The following is a 6,257-nucleotide window of genomic DNA, read 5'->3' as shown; positions in this document are numbered from 1 at the left end:
GGGTCAATTAATATAATATATAATATTCAAAATATTAAATGAGGTCTGGGGGGTCCGAACACAGGAAGGATGGGGAAGGAAAAAAGAGTCAGCAAAACATAACAATGAAATAAAACGAATTGCATTATACGCGCGCGGGTTGTGTTGTCTGACAGCGTTTTTTCGTGTATTATTTTCGGGGTTTTTATGTATTGGCTGTTTGCATTAGTGCAACGTTTAAACATTCGAATAATATTGCCAAAATATTTGATAGTGTTTTAGACCAAAAGAAGAAAGCGTTTGGACAGGTCGTGTGTGCTCATAGTGCGGACACTCTTGTTGCAATTTGGGGGTTCAGTGGCTGCTGCATTTGTTGGCACATTTAGCAGTGCACTTTTGGTCAGTTGGTAGACCTTGCGGTTGAATACGTGGAGAGTCGTGAAGGTGTTTTATGATCCTAGAAATCATTACACTTGCTTTGCAAAAACCAAATAACGCCTAGACAAGTGTTGTGCTGATAAAGATCCTAGTGTATGCAGCATCTCCACGTGATACAATCGTAGGAGGCTTTGGAAGTGTGGCGCTCAAATTTAGTGAAGCCCTAAACATGTGCAATGTAAAATAGGAAACAAAAATGTTTTGCTAAGCGAAGGCTAAAATTCAAAACCGGGATTTTGAATTGAAGTGTAAAAAAATAATGCCAGTGGGCACAAGCCAGTGAAACTATTATTTACAGTTGTCCAAACGCTAGACTGTTTGATATTGATGATGTGTTGAAATAACACCACTCTGAATGGAATCAAATTCTTGTTAACTTATCAGGTAAGTTACGAAAAAACATTTTAACCCAATTGATATACAACCCAAACAATATGCCACAACAACCACACCTAATGCAGTGGAAATGCCGCTGGGTTTGCGAACATAACGTGTCAACAGTTCTGTTCGCAGAGATGCCACCTGTTGCATGTTGCACTATACTCTACTATTACCGGCTGATAGAAACACAAACTAGAGCCACGTTACCAGTAGCACGGAAAACATTTGACACGAACTTTTTTTTCCCTTTTCGCCAAGTTGCACCAAGAGCGGTGTTCCTGTCAGAGCTCGTAGTAGCAATGCGCATCAGAAGAAAAACCGCCGACGCTTGCTATGTTTCCTATGGTTATTGCTAGTCACTATAATAGAAAATGGCACGGTATGGAGCGAGTAGTTTTTACTTACTTTTCCATCGTATGCCCGCTTGGAAACGATTCTATATTGGCCGTAGGTACGGCATGTGTGGATCTATGAAAATTTCCGCATGTCGCTAAATGATACCTACACGAGACGACGGACGGTGCAAGTTCACGTTCACGTCGTGGGGCCGCACTCTTGCACTACGATTTCATAGAAAAAAAGGCCAATGCCATCGTCGACGGTCTGTGGCGTCGTAAATCGGAATCATGAATGAATTTTTTTTACTAGTTTTCTTTTCGTTCTTACGCTATTCATTCACACAGTTTTCTAGTAGATCGAGCATTCAATGTAAGTAGTACCTTCTTGGATTGAATAAATTTTGCATTACGCATAGTACAGTTGCTAAGGTATAAGCTCCAGATTCGAGAAAGTCATCCACGGCTGGTTCACAAATTTTATAGCTACTCCAAAATAACAGGACCAAAAAAACACGTCTAGACTTCTATTACGATCGCATCATCATCCATCTCAGAACATTGTATTCTCTTCGCCATTCTTCCTGTCTTCACCATTCGGATTATATTACCCGAAACCGAACGGTGATCAAGTAGGCTTCAATCTATCCAGTCACCACATCCATACATCTCATTGCATACATTGGCAAGGGGCATAAGCGAATATTTTTCTAGATCCAAAAGTGCCAAACTGTAGACAGAACAAACTGCAAAAAGAAATATTCGCAAGCACAGGGGAGCTTCCAAAAATAATACTCAAATATTTCTAATCTCAATGCTGAAAATATCCTTTGGCTGATGATATCAAACGATTTGTTCTAAGTTAGTCACACTCCTCCCATCATGTCACCGTTTAAGGAAGCTCACTTCCCGTAGATATTACCCACCGCAGTTTGGTCTTCCATAAACAAACGGGAGCTCTCGGTGCACTTCTAGATTCTTATACGATTCTATCACAGCCGTAGCCTGCTGTTTCGATTCCACTCTTCAGTCCGGATCCTTGCAGTTGGATAGGGGGGATGGATGATTTTTTCTCTTTTGCCAAATATATTCCCGGCATGCATACCATCATCATCATCACGGAAAAGATCAACTCATAGCCTGCTTCTCGCATCGTCGTCGTCGTCATCGTCAGCGTCTGGCTGAATGTGTATTTAGGTCACGTTGGCTGCAACCGCTTTGTCCAAAATTTGCTGAAAAAAAATGCACACACTAGAAGGAACTTTTAGCAAGAGCGAAGAAGTAGACAAAAAATGGGAAGTTGACTGCAGATTCAGACAACCTTGAAACTAGTTTTAGATGTGTTTAGTTTTTTTTTCATGTAGACAGCCTAAATTGACGGGGATTTCAGACGATCCAACCACACAAAGCAAATTTCTTGCGATGCTAGAGTTTTGCAGTTTCTTAGGAAAAGGTTGCATCGGACGGTTTCCTTTCCGAGAAGATCCGAATCTTGATTTATTTAAGAGGTCCGATCATTAGGTATAGAATAAACTACAGGTCGGACTCGATTCTACGTAGACTCGATTATCCGGTGACTCCATTTTCCGTTTTGCGATTATCCGTAACTCGATTATCTGTTCAATAATTTCAGTAATTCTGTTAACGTGGAAAATAAATGCAATTAACAAATAATTTAGCTTTCATTATGAAAAAAAAAATTTGCAGATAAATATTAACAAATCAATTCAACAAAATCGTCAGCCAAGTGTTATTATTCTAGGAAATTTTCTCCATAATATTGCCGCTCAAATCTTCCAATCTCTAAGCAAACAGTTTATAAAGAAAATTTAAAAAATTAATAAATAAATAAATAAATATACTTGACGAAGAAATTGCTAAGTAAGTCGCCCTCTGATAGACATAGTCCTGGAAGACGCTGGAACAGCATAGTGCTACATCTCATGCCTCACATTGTTGTCATATTCCACAGAACGATTAAGAACATTATGATATCTGAGATAATTACCAAACTGGCACCGCAAATAGATGCACTGATCGACCAAAATATACTAATGAACCGTCTCGTAATATGGAAATATGTCAATTGACTTTTTAGTCTATTTAAATCATATGACTACTTCGATTTCTCGATACCACATTCCTCCTTTACTTTAAAGACGATTTTTCCAACAAAAGAGAACAGTGTTAAATTTACGAAAGATCCTAGAAACCTTTCTCATTACTTCCATCGACGAAACTTGGTTGATTTTGGTCACGACAAACTCACTCGATTCTTTTTCTTATGACTTAACCTTTCTCTCCATTTACTACCAATGAAAAATATGCTTCTCTTTTGTTAGTAAAAGCAAATCCTTCTGATCACTTTTTCCAATTGCGACCTCGCCTTGTTTTTTCAATAACGAATTCTTGTTATTATTCACACTCACCTAAACGTTATTTTTCAATGATGAATTCTTCTAAAATTTTTCATGTATAAGGCACTTGACATTTTTATTCATGGTGAAGTCGCCTAATTTTTTAAAAGGCGAACCCACACTGGCTCTTCGTCAACCTTTTCTTTTAATAGCGAATTATATCTTAACCCGTGGCGAATCCACCTTTTTATTATTTTTTAATGGCAAACCCCCTCATCTTTTTTCAAGTGGCGAACCCGCCTCGTCTTTTTTCAAATGGCGAACCCGCCTCATCTTTTTTTTCAAATGGCGAACCCGCCTCATCTTTTTTTTCAAATGGCGAACCCGCCTTATCTCATTCCATTGATGGCGAACCCGCCTAATCTTTTCAAGTGGCGAACCCGCCTTATCTTTTTTCAAATGGCGAACCCGCCTGATCACTTCATGTGGCGAACCCGCCTGATCCCTTTTCAATAATGGCGAACCCGCCTAATCATATTTTTCCAAGTGGCGAACCTGCCTTATCAATTTTGTCCAAAAATGGCGAACCCGTCTTATCACATTTTATTTTTGAATGGCGAACCCGCCTTATCATTTTTTGAAGTGGCGATCCCACTTGATCATAGTTTTTTTCATAAAAGAAAATTTACTTCGTCATTATTTTCATTATGCAAACCAGTCCGATCGTTTCGAAATGAAAAGAAACCTCCACTTCCAATTTCTTCTTTCTCAGAACTTACCTGTTCTTTGCCATAGTGCAACTGTCCCCAAGATTCGTTTACCAGTGCCAGTTCAAGTAACCGGATGATGATAGAAAATCTTGGTTTGTATAGAACCATTCATTTAAAGTTGAGTATCTTTCCCTGCAACCGCCAAAACTTACTCCTCACTGGCACAGCGTGCTGGCAGGTACGTCAGTCCTCTGGTACTTTCCCTCTGCTGTACTTTCTGTAATCCACTCTGACAAAACACAAAATTAAATTCTTTTTAAGAACAGACTTATCTATCTAAAAAAAAAACTGGGTGGAAGATAAAAATGATCATAATCTTTTCATTATATTACACAGATAAAATAAGTATCGTCTGTTGACCAGTTGTTATAGTAGCTTAGCATTTCTTTCCAATGCAAACAAATAAAAACTTTCCGCGTATTCCTTTCACTATTCTGGAGTAATTTATAGTTACTTACAGTTTATCTTCGTCGCCAATATGATATCTGAGATAATTACCAAACTGGCACCGCAAATAGATGCACTGATCGACCAAAATATACTAATGAACCGTCTCGTAATATGGAAATATGTCAATTGACTTTTTAGTCTATTTAAATCATATGACTACTTCGATTTCTCGATACCACAAACATCACTAAGCATCGGCCGATAACAAGATTTTATCAACTGGATAACGTTCTGATCCATTGGCTGATGTAATTAATCTTTGGTATTTGAAGGCAACGAAGATGCTGAGTTTGAAGCATCGACGGTTTCGAGATCTTCAGCTTTATAATGATCTTAACAGTTGTCCAATACTATAACGAATTCTACTGGAAGCCTACAGCGTTTTCTAGTAAATCCGTTGGCTTGAGAACGAACAACTTAAAAACACTGTCTAAAAAGTTTACGAGTCATCCAGAAACGTCAGTCAGAAACGCGAAAGTAGATGTACTTCTGAATTAAAGTATGTAATAAAGTAATACAATGATCATTGCATAGGTTAAGGTAGTGCCACCTACATCCATTCCGGTCCTACTTCTCCTAAATAATGAAATGTTGCGGGGTAAAGTATGGTGTACGTGAATAAGTTTTCCTCGCAAAAATACTATTTTGCTCTTTTCAACATCTGAAAATTTTCTCCTCACTTTTCTATCCATCTTTATCAATTTTTAATTCTGATATTCTTTCTCCAAGAATATAAATTTCACCCATATGCCGAAAACTAAATTTTCAAAAATAAATTAACGGTTGTTAACTTATCTAAAAGAATTAAGATTCAGAATTCAGATTCAGAATTCAGATTCAGAATTCAGATTCAGAATTCAGATTCAGAATTCAGATTCAGAATTCAGATTCAGAATTCAGATTCAGAATTCAGATTCAGAATTCAGATTCAGAATTCAGATTCAGAATTCAGATTCAGAATTCAGATTCAGAATTCAGATTCAGAATTCAGATTCAGAATTCAGATTCAGAATTCAGATTCAGAATTCAGATTCAGAATTCAGATTCAGAATTCAGATTCAGAATTCAGATTCAGAATTCAGATTCAGAATTCAGATTCAGAATTCAGATTCAGAATTCAGATTCAGAATTCAAATTCAGAATTCAGATTCAGAATTCAGATTCAGAATTCAGATTCAGAATTCAGATTCAGAATTCAGATTCAGAATTCAGATTCAGAATTCAGATTCAGAATTCAGATTCAGAATTCAGATTCAGAATTCAGATTCAGAATTCAGATTCAGAATTCAGATTCAGAATTCAGATTCAGAATTCAGATTCAGAATTCAGAATTCAGAATTCAGATTCAGAATTCAGATTCAGAATTCAGATTCAGAATTCAGATTCAGAATTCAGATTCAGAATTCAGATTCAGAATTCAGATTCAGAATTCAGATTCAGAATTCAGATTCAGAATTCAGATTCAGAATTCAGATTCAGAATTCAGATTCAGAATTCAGATTCAGAATTCAGATTCAGAATTCAGATTCAGAATTCAGATTCAGAAT

The 6,257-nt window shown here is 37.2% G+C and overlaps 1 protein-coding gene across 8 annotated transcripts in view; it reads left to right on the top strand.

Moving 5' to 3' along the window:
• The first annotated feature begins 248 nt into the window (after nt 1–248).
• LOC129738637 (broad-complex core protein isoforms 1/2/3/4/5) overlaps nt 249–6,257 on the top strand; it is a 257,900-nt gene continuing 251,891 nt past the window's right edge. For 4 of the 8 annotated variants that reach the window (XM_055729884.1, XM_055729883.1, XM_055729880.1 and 1 more), the window contains exon 1: nt 250–801. The gene's annotated coding sequence lies outside the window, so the exon portion shown is untranslated. Of the gene's footprint in view, nt 802–6,257 lie in introns of all 8 variants that reach the window. The other 4 variants (XM_055729886.1, XM_055729885.1, XM_055729888.1 and 1 more) reach the window with 2 other exon arrangements.

This window comes from Uranotaenia lowii, chromosome 1 (genome assembly GCF_029784155.1).
Source record: "Uranotaenia lowii strain MFRU-FL chromosome 1, ASM2978415v1, whole genome shotgun sequence".
Lineage (NCBI taxonomy): Eukaryota > Metazoa > Arthropoda > Insecta > Diptera > Culicidae > Uranotaenia > Uranotaenia lowii.
The sequence above is the reverse complement of the archived record's forward strand: the minus strand, read 5'-3'. Positions and strand labels throughout refer to the sequence as shown.